At 39.0% G+C, this 17,256-nt stretch overlaps 1 protein-coding gene across 10 annotated transcripts in view; it reads left to right on the top strand.

Annotated features, from left to right (window-relative positions):
• fhod1 (formin homology 2 domain containing 1) overlaps positions 1-17,256 on the top strand; it is a 54,586-nt gene that overhangs the window by 5,290 nt on the left and 32,040 nt on the right. The gene's annotated exons all lie outside the window — the stretch shown is intronic.

Here is a 17,256-nt window from a genome sequence, read left to right as displayed (position 1 = left end):
TCCTGATAAAATTTACACTTGAGTGTTCAAATCACAAAATCAAATACCTGAGCATCAGTCAGACTGATCAAAAAAAGGAGCGTGATTAATAAGAAAATGGCCCAGATGCTAAAATATCCATGAAGCCACTTTCTCTCATGTCAATCAGAGCAACAATAGCCAATCATCTTTTGACTTTAAGCTTGTGTATGCAGAAGAGGGTAGATAGCAAGGTTCCTGAAATTGGGTTCTGCTGCCCTGTGATGCAGCAGTTTACATTTACAGCATTTGGCAGACGCCCTTCTCCCGAGCGACTTACATTTTCATCTCTTTTTTTTTTTACAACTGAGCAATTGTGTGGTTAAGGGCCTTGATCAGGGGCCTAGCAGAGTGGCAGCTTAGTAGACCAAACTCACAACCTTCTGCATAGTAGTTCAACACTTAACCCCTAAGCTAAGAAAAGATGTGGAAGTTAGTGTCATGAATCCTAGAGGAAGCATGCTATAGCATTCACCTTCCCCGGTTGATAGTCATCGTACGTTTGGGGAAAGTTAGCTAGTGGGTGGAAAATGGAGAATAGCCAAATGTGGAGGAAAATAGAGATGCAGGGACTGATATAGGAGCTTGTCTCTAGGAAGCATTCTCTTTCCAGGAAAAGATCAACGTGTGCCTCATTAGTGAATAAAATGCTTCTAATCACCATTTCAGAGGAGCCCTTAGTTCTCCATTTTCTATTATAGCCCATCTGGGTATTTGGTGCTTGTTTTGTTTCCATGGTGGCTTCGAAGGAATCATATTGGACAGTCGGGGCTGGCTGGCGTTTCAGTGTTAAATGTGTCACTTCTTGCATGTTCCCTATGACGCTCTGTGTTCGGGTGAAACTGGTTTGTAGTTGTCGTTGAAGTGTTTTTTGGTTTGTTTGTTTTTTGGCTAGGACATGTTGCAGCTTATGCTAACAGAATGCACTGTTTTTGGGAAGAGTTCCTATGCTAGCATTGGGCCTTTATAATCTGAGCTCTAAGAGTTTCATCAACGTCTCTTTTGCTGGTATGACAGCTGGGTTTGGTGTCTGGTTCCACGGGACAGCCTTGATCTGTAATCTCTAAAGCATCTAGCATAGTCTGTCTTGTACGGATGCATATATTAATAGTCTGTGTTGTCTGTTGGTTGCTTATAAGATCAAGACAAATGGGCGCAAGGTTCGGAAAAGGAGCATAGTATGTGCAAAATAACTCGGTTTCTGTCAAACTCTGATTAGATCTCATGCACGATGGTTATCAGTGTTGTTCTATGTCGTCGTCGGTCTTCACACCTACTTTCTAAATTGCACAATAGAGAACTTGCACCATTCTGTTAATATTTTTTCCCCTCTTGACCTTGTGTATTCTTAGGACTCATTAGAGCAATACTGTGACTTTGCCTTTTGAATAAATGACTCTGCTAGAATCATTTAACATATAATCTTTAACATTTATAACATAATAAATGTCGCACTACTTTATATATATATATATATATATATATATATATATATATATATATATATATATATATATATATATATATATATATATATATATATATATATAATATATATATATATATATATATATATATATATATATATATAATACCTTATTATTATAACTATTGAGATATACATTTAGTCTGAGTAAACATCATTTTTATACAATCAAAATTAGACTATAGGGGCTGCTAATAATTCTTCAGCATCTGTACCTGCACAGTATGTTTGCTCTTGTGTTACTAACTTTATGGCACATTTAATGAGGTTCTTAAACTAGTGGTTACTGTGGCTGATGTTGTTTAAGAGAAGAATTTGTTCCAGCAGAGAGAGTTCATCCCTACCTTTCGCGTGCTTTGTTGAAAAGTGCATACCTTAACACGATAGACCAGTTCACCAACCTTTTGTTTGAGCCACAGGCGCATAACAAATCCACCCACATACCACAATCGAGGATTTCACCTTTAAGACACGGGTCTTAGTGCCAGGTGTACTGCTTCAATGAAACTGCTATTGCTTTATTTAGAGTAAGCTATAAAAGTAACGCCCTCGCATTTTCTCCTCCCTTATTATTAATACATACTGTATATAGTATGGCAACTCCCTTCACCAGATGCCATTCTAACTAGCATGCTTTGAAAGTTATTGTTTGACACTAAAACTGAAACTCTATTGCAATAATAACTATAAGTATTATTATTGCAGTATATAGGAATTCATTATAAATTTCTCTAGAACTTGTTACCTTAATAATGAATATATACACTCACTGTCCACTTTAATGTGATGTGGACGGATTACGACACCAAGTATAGGAATCGGAGGCTATAATAGACACGGGTGATTCTTTTCTAAGCTTCAGCTGACCAGTTTTGATCAAATTCCACACGTTTCGATGTTTAACTGAAGCATGATTTTATGCATTGGTCTTCTGCCACAGGATTGGCTGGCTGCATAAATCAGCAGTTAAACGGGTATTCTATTAAAGTACATGTTCCTTTTAAAATGGAGGTGAGTGTGTATGTGCATTTGTACCATGCACAGGTATCACCATTACTCAGCAGATATAATTGCCTCTGTATTGCTCAAGGGTCTCTGGTTTTAACCTGGGCTGAGGTCTGTGTGGATGTGTAGTGTGTTCTTCTCCCCATGTGGATTTCCTCTGGATTCTCTGATTGCCTCCCATGTCCAGAAACCTACCCATCGCTTGACCTGGGTACTTTAAAAGTACCTACTGGTGGGAATGAGTGTGTGCGCGATGTCCTGTGATGGACTGTAATCCCAACTAAGCAGTATTCCCCATTATAAAACATCTATTCCTGGGTGTGAAGTGGAAGATGATCAAAGTAATATACATCACTGGCACACAGGCAACAAATGGTAATATTAACAGGCCGGAATCTCTAGGATGAGTTAATTCAGATTATATCTGATTTTGCGTCTGCATAGAAATTAGGCTCAGAGAAGCAATTATGAATTAATTCTATATGCATCTTTATGCCTTTTTTTTATCTCCACAAACCAGATGAATTCTCTGCATTATCATTTTCGTCTGTCAGGTCTTTTGTCCGTGAAACTTGCTTTAATGACCTTCTGTAACTCCTAAGATGTTAATGGGGGGGGGGTCTTTGGAAAACATTCTTAAGGTTGTATGTCATAATCCTATATGTAGAAATAGGACATGAGTCATGTTTCATGTTTTTCTTCATTGCTGTTTTTGGCTTTTGGCACTGTAGTGTTTTCTGTGTTAGTACTGTGGTGTTTCCGTCATATTATTCATAATCTGTTCACAATAATCAGCTTTGTGTTCAGATTTCAGGGGGGTTTTAGCTCCTGATGTGTCCTCGGCATGACCAAACTGTCTCAATTCTGCAGCCTGTGAACACACTGTGACTTGAATGTTGGGTGATGATCATCATTCAAGAACTTTCTGTAACTGGAAGTTTGGGGATCCTCATACTGGAGCATACTGTCATCATCTTATCGTTTTATATCACGCTGTGATAAGGTGGTAGGTGATCATCATTTCAGAACATTGTGTGACCAGGTGATCATCAGTCTAGAACATTGTGTGACTAGGGGGTCAGGCGATCGTCTTTCTAGAACATACTACGAATATGTACATATCATTCTAGAACATGCTGTGGTCTGACCAATAGGTGATCTTCGAATGAATTCCATGTCATGCAGTTTGTTTAAGTATGTTCAAATACCCCCCAAAAAGGCGACTGTAACATTAACATTCTTCTCAGTATTTAGTTTACATTTCCTACAATGTCACAGAATAATTTTCAGTCATACAAGGTTGTATGCTTGAGTCTTGTCTGTGCCTCTGTCCAACTTTCTGCTGCCTTGTTGGGGTGGTCAGTCAATAAGTAAGATTTGTTGTTGTGGAGGTTTTAGACCACTGTTGACAAACCGCCTTATCTTTGACCATAACTTTGCCATTTACATTGTAGAACCCAAAATACTTCCACTCACTGCTTTTTACAAGATTTGGGGCTCTGTTACTTTCTGTATCATTTAATGATGGGTCAAGAGGGCATTCAAAACTTATAGGCGACCCACTGCTGAATCAGATGCTAAATAACAAAATGAACAGCTGTCTAATGCACTTAGGCTGTATATTAATATTAATCTGTGCAAAATATAATATGAATATGAATTTTCTTTGTTATTTTCGAGCAGATTTTCTAATATCGGTTAAAAAGTGACCTCTCTGCCTAGAACATGACCAGGAGCTCAGATGATTGTCACAGTGTGTTCTAGAATGACAAAGTGGTATGGTGATCATGCTATGGCAAGGAGGTTGGGTTACAATTGTTATCGTCTTAAGAATATGCTGTAACCAGGAGGTAAAATGATCGTCATTCTAGAACATGCTGTGACCTTGAAGTCAGATGATTTGTTATTCTAGAACGCGCTGTGTATCCATGTGGGTAGGCGGTCATCATTCTAGAACTTGCTACAAACATGTGATTATCATTCTAGAATATGGTGTTCTGTTGACGATGTTTGGCTAATCGGTATCGAAACTGCCAGCATTCTCTTCCTTTCATCCTTAGATTCTGAATTCGTGGAAATGGGCACATGGTGTTCTAGGAGGCCACATAATTTTAGCATAGATTATAGACATCAGGGCTTGGCTTCAAGGACACTGTGGCTTAGTTAATGCTATAGTGTGTGTGTGTGTGTGTGTGTGTGTGTGTCTGTCTGTGTTGAGAAAGAAGGAAATTTTCCTATTGTGGAAAGCTGTATTTCAGCATTCTGTATTTATCTGACTGTCTTCCTGTTAGAACATGCTGATGCAGGATCTTGTTTCCAATCAGATATCACTCATATCGGTTTCACATAATGTGACAACATTTTCTAGGGACTTTTTTGGGACACGTCCACACAAAGGAGTCGTGTTATTCATTTCGCTTATATTAATTGCAGTTGTTTTGAGATATGAATATGATATGGTGTATGAATAAGAATAAGTGTTTGTGTGAACCAGTTCAAGCGGCTGAGAAAGCCTGTATTTACTGTAGACTGCTCGGTGACCCTGCGTTCATTTCCTTTGAGTCACAGGAAATATGAACACAAACACAAGCAGGATCTATATTGTGAAAATCAACTTGGATACGTTGTGGGTTTTAGACTCTGAGGGGTTGAAGTTTTTTTTAGTTCATCCATGACAAATCCTGACATACCCTTTAGACTGTAATCGTATTCTGTATTCATTCTTTTCTCATGGTTACAGTCTTGGTGGATCTTCATGAGCCATTTTCAGGATAACTGGACATAAAGTAGAACTAAAGCTTGGCTACTACCTCGGAGCACTTTGCATACGCACTCATTCACACCTAATGACAATCTGTAGTCTCCAGTCCGTCTGCGGAATGTGGGAAGAAACCGGTGAACCCAGAGGAAACTTGCAGAGAGATCAGACAAAGCTGAGCATAGACAATAATTCAAACTTCCAGGATTGACCTGGGGACTCTGAAGCTGTGAGGCTGCTCTTCATAATGACATTTTCACAGGAAACTAATCCGTCTGGTAAAGTAAAAGTAACAAGATAACAGAATGTACCACGCAGCTAGCACACCACATTCCAAACCTCATATTATCATTACTTAATATATTGCTTGAGGAATCCAGCCAGTTCAGAACTGGCTCGATTAACCCAGCATTCTCAGAGGATAGAAAAATTGCATGGAAATAAGGGTAAAACCGAAGTGACCCAGCAGCACAAGCAGTGAGCGTTTTGCTGAACTGTTCCCACTGTAATTCTCTCCAAGCGGAACAATATCATTTAAAGTGGCTAACAGGAAATGCCATGCCGCAGATAGGTCATCCCACAGGGCTCTGCGCTTCTATTTCTGCCCACATTTATGTGCGAGTGCTGAATAGAACCGCACACTGAAGTTTCAGTGCAGAACTATTGCTCTAAAGACGCTCAGTGGTTAACGATGAATAAAAGCGGATGTCGCAGATTGGCATGAAATCAGCCGTTCATTCCTGCCGCTGATGTTCATTATGAAAATATGTTTGAGCTTTTTTTGTCATTTCTGGTGACTGTATTTTGTAACATGGTAGCTGTACGTAATGGTCATGAAAATGCTGATATTAGGTTTTTGGATTCACTTTTGTGCATTATGTTAGGAATATACACAACAGGGCATAGTAGTATAGAGAAATAATCAATGATTGGGTGATGTGACATGTCCCAATGTGAACACCTCAAAGATTAGTATTTTTCTATAATATCGCGATCACTTATTCTTCTTTTACTACAGCAATTAAGCAACATTGAAGTATTTTTATTTATTAAAGAACCACATTCACGCATTTGTCCACTTTTATGTTTTGGAACATCCCCAAAGCACTTTTGTCACTTATGTTATCGCAGCTAAGAGCAGTCATTCCCCTTACATAAAATGAATAAGGCAAAGAGAAACCAAGTCCTCTATTCTGGACACTTTCCCATAAGCGGAAAGGAAAATACTTTTCTTACAGAAAATTAGCCATTTTTATTCGTTTATCATTAGGCTTAGATTGTGTGACCAATCACAAAGAGTGCTGTGCTTTGTATTATGCGCAACATCGTTGTCAGAGCTGCTGTTACAGAAAATTTAATTAAATCAACACCTTCTGACTTCTGAGAATTCAGCTCTGTAAAATGTCATGAATCTGCCAAGGCATTTTTGTTAAAGAGGGTAATTATTCAAGAATCCTTACAATGAGTTGCTCAGGGCCGCTGATGCCTATCTGATGCCTACAGTTCTTCCCTCGAGACGTGTTTTCTTGTTTCAGGGACTCGTCTGGTTTCGTTCCTTAAGTACGTTTGTAGTCTTGAGAGGCTGTAATGGATTCGTTGTCTTTGCTGATATGAGCTTTAACTCTACAGTTTAAGGTTTTGCTTTGTTGCATTGCATGGTCAGTCCTCATGGATGAGGGCAATTTAACACAGGCATGCCAGCTTATTGGAGGGTGTGTGCGAGTGTGAGTGAGAAGCTAAATTAGCAGACGGCTAACAGTCTGAATTTTCTCTTGTTTTCCCAACCTTCAGATGTTTGTCAGAAATAGAGTGCATGGTTGATATTTGTGTAGTTACCCTGGATTTTGTGATCTTTCTTTAATTCCCAGCTATTGACTGGGCACTTCAGTCACCCTAACTTTAGCTTATGTCCCAAAGCCTTTTTCCATTCCTCCTCTGCTCTGACTCTACGTCTTGGTACACAGGATTCTCTCTCGGGATTTCTGTTTGTGTTATTATTTTGGTGCCTCTTTGTAGTGATGCACACCCTCCCCTTTCTTTTTTTTTTCCCCCTCATCTGGGAATTTTTTTGGAAAGCCTTTCTCAGAGATGCAACACACAAATTTGTCTGTGTCTGTCACGTCATAGGCTGCTCTAAGGCACTTTGAGGGTGAATCCAGGTGAGTGCCAAGTCTGAAGCAAAAAACAGTCCACAGCAGATGGATTTTTGGGCTTTAATAGGAATTGCACATTTAAATAATGTCCTGAATTTTCTTATAAAATGAAATTATCCATTGTCTATACCCGCTTGATTCCTAATTAGGGTCACGGGGATCTGCTGGAGCCTATCCCAGCGCACATTGGGCGAAAGGCAGGAATACACCCTGGACAGGTTGCCAGTCCATCGCAGGTCCACATATAGACAGACAACCACACACACTCACTCCTATGGGCAATTTAGAATTACCAAACAACCTAATGTACATGTTTTTGGACTGTGGGAGGAAACCGGAGTACCCGGAGTAAACCCACGCAGGCACGAGGGAGAACGTGCAAACTCCACACAGAAAGGCCCCTGCCTGTTCGAACCCAGGATTCAAACCCAAGACCTTCTTGCTGTGAGGCAACAGTGCTAACCACTAAGCCACCGTGCTGCCCTAAAATTAAATTATGTTAAAAAAAAAAAAGAAATAAAAATAATAATTAAAAGGGCCATGATCTTTTTTACTTTAATTAATGGACAATTGAATAGGTTATCAAATGTTTTACAGTCAGGATTCAGTCAAGTTTTTGCCCAAACTACTGAATCAATTCTTTAACAAAAATGTAGTCTTGTACACCTCTAAATATTCCTGTATATCAGTATTGCGTTGTTCTCTTTGCCTGATATTTTAGATTTCTTTAGATTGCTAAGTATATTTGCTCTTGGAAGGCTTCATATGTAACAGTGTTCATACTGCTGATGCCGAGTCTACTGACTAATTAGGTTCAAGCCATGAAGGGTTAAAGGTTATCAGAACAGAAATACTGAGGAAAATCCCTGCGTCCTTTCAACACGAGATTCTTTTTTTAATGGCAGGTGCTCTGTTTTTAAAGTTAGATATATGATGATGTATACAAGTTTCCAAGAATTCCCACGTGCCTGTTTATTACTCACAAACCCTTGACCTTGATGCTTACATTCCTGATATGTTATTAATCTCCAAGCATTTCATTCAGTGAGTACTATAAATTCTTCACAACTCCTACAAATTATCATCTGATCGTGACTCAGAATGGACAAAACGGCGATCTTGGAACTGCTGCTGTATTCTTCATATTTTAAAGCTGATGAAGTGGAAGTGTGACCTCGGTTTACTTCATGAAGAAGTCAGGCATGCTTGGCTCATAATGTTAGCTGAGTTAAGGGGTCAAAAATGAAAGCACGGGCCGAATCTCTTATCAGAATTTAAAGTACTGGCAGTGTTCGCTACATTCTTACATGCTGTAGTGCTTTTGGCCGAGTCCTGCATGCTGCCATGTAATCACACAAAAACTCCCTGGATTTAGCTTTCAGGCTTATCCAAGTTGTTGTACTCTCAGTAAATGTTATCCGTTTTAGATTTGAAAGAGAACTCTGTATTAGGGAATGTTTCTACCTGATTTCCACTAATTTATCACAATTAGTAGAGTCGATTTTTGTTAACCCGTCCATATATGCCTATTTGTCAACACAACATAGAAGGCAAAAAATGAAAATGGCTAAAGCATCCATCCATCCATCCATTTTCTATACCCGCTTTATTCCTAATTAGGGTCACGGGGATCTGCTGGAGCATTTCCCAGCACACATTGGGCAAAAGGCAGGGGTACACCCTGGGCAGGTTTCCTCCCACAGTCCAAAAACATGTACATTAGGTTGATTGGTAATTCTAAATTGCTCATAGGAGTGAGTGTGAGGTGTGTGTGGTTGTCTGTCTATATGTGTGGCCCTGTGATGGACTGGCGACCTGTCCAGGGTGTACCCTTGCCTTTCGCCCAATGTGTGCTGGGATAGGCTCCAGCAGACCCTCCTGACCCTAATTAGGAATAAATCGGGTATAGACGATGGATGGATGTTTGTTAGAGTTTATTCTTATCTTAAAGGTCATTCCTTTATTTTTAATACCATACCTTATTTGAAATCTTATCTTATTCATTATTTAGATGACTTGGTGCTTGTTATATTATATTGCACTGTGTTAGTGCTTATGACCTGCATGTTAAATGTGCTTATTTTATAATACATGTGCAAAAATCATGAATGTAGGTCTGGTGACTTTTTTATATATTACAATATATTGATGATAATATAAGATTAACGCTATGTAAGATAATGTATATTGATTTAATATATTAATTTACTATCATTTGTTTAATTAATTGAAAACCGGAACAATTGAAGTGGGATTATTTGTTCACCTCTGAGTGCACAGTAAGCACACATGGCTACTGCGCTAAATAAAAGAAAAAGTCTTGTTATGAATCTGACCTTCGTTAATCTTCATGCCCATGGTGACTCAATACACCTGCTCCTATTTAAACTCGCCCCATGCTGCTCCTTCAGCCCCTCTGTGGGTTTCATAGACGTGTGCTTTTTAATAGACGAGGAGCTTGTACTCTGCACAAGGCAGTAGGTGATAACAATCAGCGATTCCTGAATACCAGAGAGGCTATAAGTCGATCCAGATGCCCAACAGCAGCACAGAGGCCAGCTGCTGGACACTGTTATCTGTTTCTTCACCGCTTAGCCTCACAGAGTGACCTCTAACACACGAGGCTGATAAGCAACGTTTGCTCTATTGCATTGCCAAGAGCCGCTTCTTAAGATGGATTAGAGTCACCTTCTGTCATTAGACGATACTTTAGCAGTTTAACTAATTGTACAGGTCTGAAGTTAGTTTTCTTGCACAGAGATTACTGGAAAGTGGAGGGGTTCACTTCAAGTGATCTGCCAAGGGCTCAGGGAGGATCGGATAGCTTTTGTACAAATTTGTGACATAGTGGGGTTTTTTTTGGAGTAGTCACTGTATTGGGAAATATGTCCATGAAAGTTATTGGAGAATTTTGTTTGTAATATTGGGAAGTTTTCAGTATTGTAAAAATGTTCTCATCTTTACTGAGAAGTGATTCAGAAAGTTGAATGTTTGTTTATTATTTATTTATTTATTTATTTATTTATTTATTTATTTATTTATTTTTCTCTTGCTTGCTTGTCTGCTTTATTTTATTTTTAACAGCTGACATGTTTCCAAGATTTTGTTCATAGTTTAGAATTATTTACACAAGTCCTTTTACTAAATTTTAGCTTTGAATTAAACTATAATTGAAATCCTATTAAGTCGATTCATTAATTTCTGAGCACCGTCTCTTGTACATTTTAAATGTGACTCTTTTCCCTATCTATAACTGAGCTAAATTTAATTTTGTAATGATGATGATGAGATAAGATGTTATTTATAGCTGCTTATGTACGATGGTGTGCACTGGCTCTTTTTAAAGACCCGGGCTGGTTGAACATGTCCAAATGTGTTTTAGATTCTGGGAATAATTTAGATTGCTCTGCCATCGGCAGAATACTCTTTCTCTAAGTCTCTACATTGTGCCCATAAAAGGTTTGTGAAGTCTGGGCCTGAATTCACGATCCTACTATTAACCTTTGGACATGTTACGGGCACGTTGTTAATAATGCTCAGACTGAGAGGTCAGAGGTGCTTCCTTGTTCTCCACAGTCGATTTGTTTCTGGTAAAAGAACAAACCTGTTTGTTTTAATTGGCTTCAGGAGGGAGGTGGTGTGTGTGTGTGCATTCAAAAGAAGAAATAATACTTCGGTGTGTTTGTTTGGCCGCCGACTGAAATGTGTTATTTTTATTTTTTATTGTCTGACCTCCGGTCAAAAAGACATGTTTAATGAGGACAGGACAAAATACTCTTGATGTACGTGTCCTTCTCTGTTTTCATTGACCAAAAGGCCACATCCTATTTTGAGGTTATTGTAATATTCTATTGTAATGCACAGGTTTAACCACAGCAGGAGGAAACACTGGTGTTTTCATATCCTATCAGGTTAAAAAAAAAAACTATCAGAAAAGTGTTTTATTAAGTGAAAAATCTTTAGTAAACTTTAACGTTTGCAGAACTGAAAAGCAGAGTCTGATTACTGAGTACTTTGATCCTTGATTCTCATTAGCAGAGCTAGCAACCATTGGGTCTTATTATATGGATAAATGTAGTTTTTTACTTTCAGTATTAATGAAGATGGATATAACACTAAAATCGTATCTTAGTAATGAGGAGACCTTGGAGAAATACGCCGATCATAACATTATGACTACCTTGTGCTGCCTAAACAGCCTTGACCCATCATGCATATATAGATATGCATCTATCAGAACCAGCATTAACTTCTTCAGCAATTTGAGCAACAGTAGTTCATTGGATTCGCTGTTGGATCGGATCACACGGGCCAGCCTTCGCTCCCCACGTGCATCAATCAGCCTTGACCGCCCATGACCCTGTCTCCGGTTCACCACTGTTCCTTCCTTGGACCACTTTTGATAGATACTGACCACTGCAGACCGGGAACACCCCACAAGAGCTGCAGTTTTGGAGATGCTCCGATCCAGTGGTCTAGCCATCACAATTGTCAGACTCTCTCAAATCCTCACACTTGCCCATTTTTCCTGCTTCTAACACATCAACTTTGAAGACAAAATGTTCACTTGCTGCCTAATATATCCCACCCCCTAACAGGTGCCATGATGAGGAGATAATCAGTGTTATTCACGGCACCTCTCACTGGTCATAATGTTATGCCTGATCGGTGTAAGTCAACTTCATGTACAGCCACCTCAGCTCACCCTATATGTCACCTTACCAAAAAAATTGCCTATATTAAGATAGATATAAATAGTTTTGCTGAATAAAAGCTTCATAGCTCAGTGACAATCTGCTTATTCCTGACTGATTTTTCCATGCATACGAACCACTTGTTAATGGTCTCTTTACTCATTTACAGTCTTAGTGCATTCATGCCTTTTTCCTTCCCTTCTGTTCTCACTTATGACTATAACGACATCCTGTGTCAGAGATTTGTAGACAATGAACTGATAGACTTTAGAGCAGAGATACAGGAAAGGTTTCCTGACTTGAAACGGAATGACTAGTCAAAATAATCCTCTCAATATAGGCATATGATGTAGACATCTTTCAACTTAAATTTGGATGTACTTCCTGTGTTTACTGTACAGTTTTTGGACAGAAGATCATGAACAGATGAAGTGAGCTAAAGTGAAGTTGTAGTGATCTTTTATATTTAGCCAAATTTACCTAACTGTCTGGTATGGCAGCTGCTCAGCACTTGACCGAAAAGGCCCTCCAGAGAGTCGTTAGAGCAACTGAACTCGCCACTGGAAATAAACTTGCAGCCTTACAGGACATCGACCGCATATAATGTCTGAGGAAGGCTTGCAAAATCACAACTGACCCCAGTCACCCAGCACACAGCCTGTTTAACAAACTACCATCAGGCAGGCGGTACCGGATTATCCAGTACAGAACCTGAGCAGGTTGAAAAACAGTTTCTACTTACAGAATCCTCAACAAAATCTGTATTAACTTACTGCAAACTACTACTGCAAAAAGACTCTATACTTTAACATATAGCCGCGCAATCTGCTAATATACTAAGACTACACAATCATCGGTACTTCTGCACCTTACTAGCACACCTTCCGTTAACTACCTCAATATGATAATATATAAATAGATATGCACACGTTTCCATACTCTGTATATCACTGACATCTGTACATATGACGGATTTATCAGGCAGGTCTAGTAAAACCTCCTCCAAGTCACATCACATCATAATGAAGTCTATTCAAATCTGTATTAAAAATTCGATGTATAAAGCTTAAAGTGTGTAAAATCCTGTGGAGATTTGTAGATTCCATGCTATCTCATAGTCATAGTCATGCTTCCTAGTAGGAAGTGACCTTCTATTGTTTCTTAATCTCTCAGCATTTCATTACTTATCACCTTGTTGGCTGACCTCACGGTGTTACATAAGATCAGCAGTGTTACAATCATCAGGAGTTCGAAATGATTATTATTATTATAAAATACTTGATGTAAAGTCAGTATTGTGCTAATGCACAAGCTGAAGGCAGTTACGAATTCTTATAGAATAGCTTCAGGAAAGGAAACACAAACTTTTGAGCTGCTGTAATGGACGTAACTAAAAACGAGGACCAGACATTAAGATCTTGTCCAATGTTCTTGTACAGATTTGGGACATTGCAAGGCTCGAATTCTGCAAACTGGGAACTCTCTGCCTGAGGAGAAGAAACTTTCCTTCTTATTTATGGTGGAAACATGCCTATTGTTCCTTTTTCATTCTTTTTTTCCCCATGCATTTCCTTTTAGTAACATGACCCTTTTTATTTGTCGTGAAGGTAAATCCCTCCAGTGTAACTGTTTAGACTCGAACAAAACAGTTGGTGTGTTTGGCTAAAGAAAGCTCTTGAATTCCCTTTGGTTGTAAAAGTTTGTAATTTGTTGTTCTTGTGTGATTTTTTTTTTTGTTTTTTTCCACTGTCTCACGTTCTCTTTTCTGTTCTAGTTTTCTCCTCAACCACAAATATTCAGTTCAATAAATATCCAGGACCCTATGAAAAGTCCATGAGAACACTGAGCAGAAGATGTATGTAGGAACTGTTTGTCTTTCTTGTTTGTTCTCTGACTGCTTTGGATAAACCCCTTGGTGAGGCTTCAGATTTAGACAATGAGTTTTTTTTAGTCAGTGGTTAAAAAAATATCTACACTTTTGGTCAGGGTTCACCAGTCCCACCTTTATATAAACTATGTGGCCAAAAGTTTTGGGACACCCCTCCAATTCATTGAATTAAGGTGTTGTATTTCAGGGGTTGGGTTTGGCCCCTTAGTTCCAGTGAAAGGAACTCTTAATGCTTCAGCATACCAAGACATTTTGGACAATTTCATGCTCCCAACTTTGTGGGAACAGTTTGGGGATGACCCCTTCCTGTTCTAACATGACTGCACACCAGTGCACAAAGCAAGGTCCATAAAGACATGGATGAGTGAGTTTGGTGTGGAGGAACTTGACTGGCCTGAACAGAGTCCTGACCTCAACCCGATAGAATAGCTTTGGGATGAATTAGAGCAGAGACTGTGAGACAGGCCTTCTCATCCAACATCAGTGCCTGAACTCACAAATGCACTTCCAGAGGACTGGTCAAAAATTCCCATAACACACTCCTAAACCTTGTGGAAAGCCTTCCCAGAAGAGTTGAAGCTGTTATGGCTGCAAAGGGCGGGCCAATTACATATTAAATTTATATGCATGTGTATGTTGCACACTGACTGAAGCCAATTGGAATTAATTGCTAGATGAGTCCAGTCGAGGCAGGTGATTGTTTTAATATTAATGTTAAACAGAATTATAATAGCCTTGTAACTAATTGTCGCTAACGGAATCTGCATGTGCTTTCGGTGAAATACTTGGTAAATATTTAATCCCACTGTAGTGAGAGAACGGTGTTAAAATAAACAGATTAAAGAAAGACAAGATGACGCGCATGTCGCTTTCACCATTTTTGATGTACTTTTTTTATTTAGAATGTTTAAGTTGTTTTAGAGTTAACGGTTAATTGTAAAATAATATAAGCTGAGTCCCATCTTAACTGTAGCTAGGGGGAAGACATAAGAGGTGCAACAGTGGTAGAACATCTAATATATGGCCAAAAGTATATACTCATCACAGGAGGCAGAACACGGGTTATACCCCAGTCCTCTTCGCCTGACATCTAATGCCCTGGTGTCTGAAAGAGCACAAATCCCGACAGTCACATTCTAAAATCCTTTCCAAAAGAGTGCAGATTATTATAACAGACAATGGGAACTAAATGTGAATTTGGATGTTCAAAAAGCACACATAGGTGTGATGGTCAGATATCCACAAACTTTTTGGCTATATAGTGTATTAAAGAGATTTAATGCTGCTCCCATGCCTCAGGCCAGTATTGGCCCAAAATGACTCTTCGTATTGAATTGCTGCATCTTGCGTAATTTAGACAATGACGGTGCAGGTTATTTTTTGCATGTTAATTTGCCTAAAATATTCTGACTGGGTGAACACCCTTGCTGCTACTGCTGTCTGTGGATACAAGGTGTGTGTACAAAGTTATGTCTGGGTTTGTGCTTTCGGTTTCTTTTGGGTCAATTTGAATGTCTCTGTCTTTCTGTCTCTCTCTCTCTCTATGTGTGTGTGTGTGTTATCATCATCTAACAGGCCTGAGTGGTACTACATCACCCTCTTCCTTCCTTTATGAAAAGACACAGCAGCTTTGTCTGTCTCTCTCTCTCTCTCTCTCTCTCTCTCTCTCTCCCTCCGTCTGTCTCTCTCTGTCTCTCTGACTATCTCTTTCTCCCTCTCTGTCTGTCTCTCTCTCTCTCTGTCTTTTCCTTCCTCTTCTCTTTCACAGTCGTCTTATTTCTGTGCAAATGTGCACACAGGGGCAGTAATTACCTCACATGGCTGTCATGAGAAACCACCAGGCTGCTTGGTCGTCAAAGCAGTCCGTCAAAACAAAGTCCACGTTTTCTGGGAGAAAATCACATCAGAAAAAGCTCCTTTTGCGAAGTCGAGCTAAGATGTTGCTCACCCTTTAGGAATCCACTTACCAAAAATGTATGATACTGTTTTGGGCTATTTGCATAGATTTTAGCATGAAAACAAATTTGGCATACAATGAAAGATGAATCAGGAGTATTTTAAGTATATTTGTTGTCCTTTTAAAGCACAACTGATTGTTGATTTGTTGTTACAGTATCATATGTAATGTACACATGTAAACGGCCATAAATTAAATAGATGGTGAATTGGATTGACATGTTTACAATGCAAAGCAATTCATGTCATTTAATATAACTTGTTTGTGCATTGTAGATGTTTTCAAGATGCTGCTTGTGTCTGGATGCTTGTGGCTTTTAACAAGTTTAATTTACTGATACCCCTATTCATGAAAAGCCTTCAGTATACATGTTGTGACCTGACTTAAACTGCTAATGAAAATGTTCTCACTGTACAAGAGGCTTCTTCTCAGCATAACTAGTAAAAGGTGACAATTGAACAAGTTTGGGCTGGAAAGGATCTTGTGTTTATGATTTCCTATTTCCAAGTTAAACATGTGTGCATGTAGTGAACAAACTAAACTATGTTTACATTACACCACCATGCAGATATCTGGGTGGGATTGTGATCTGTCCTTCTTCCAGTTTTAAAGGAAACATATTGTAATGGAATAAGCAGCTACGCTGTGTGAGATGTTTTGCTGGCATGACGTGGATAAAGTTAAATGGAAGTGTCCTTCAATCTGTACTTATTTGGATCACCTTTATCCCATTATGTAAATTTTTTATCCTGATGGGAGTGGTGTCTCATGAGGAGTGGTGTCGCATGAGGAGTCGCTGTGATGAGGATGGAAATGAAGTGAATCTTATGCTATGGCCAGTGATGTTGATCTGTGGTCAGTATAAGGTGCTTGGATGTACAAGTGTGTTTTATGTTGATGTTCTCAGAACAAACAAAAATGGCAGAAATGATGTACAGTAAAGATCATGGCTCAGACACTCAGGGAACCTGCTCATTATGACAGGGAAACATACTAAAGGTGCTGGTGAATTCACAATTGCCTGTACTGGTGTGGACTAGTCTCTAGCAAAGTTTCAGTGGATCATTAAATGTTCTTGCTTTCAAATAGCCCACCTGCACAAACCAAAGAATAATGATGCAATAAGAAGCTATTTAGTGAATTAATAAAATTATATTCACAGGCTTAACATGATCAAACTGGAGGTCAAAATTCCTGCATAATAAACTGGCCTTGAATGTCTTCCTCTCTTGGATAAAGGCTTTACTAGCATTAAGCTGCTCTGCTTAAACAAGCCCAGGAAGAATGTTTAGGAGTT

Source organism: Hemibagrus wyckioides, linkage group LG27 (assembly GCF_019097595.1).
Source record: "Hemibagrus wyckioides isolate EC202008001 linkage group LG27, SWU_Hwy_1.0, whole genome shotgun sequence".
NCBI classification, from domain to species: Eukaryota; Metazoa; Chordata; class Actinopteri; order Siluriformes; family Bagridae; genus Hemibagrus; species Hemibagrus wyckioides.
This window is presented reverse-complemented; position numbering and strand designations above follow the sequence as displayed.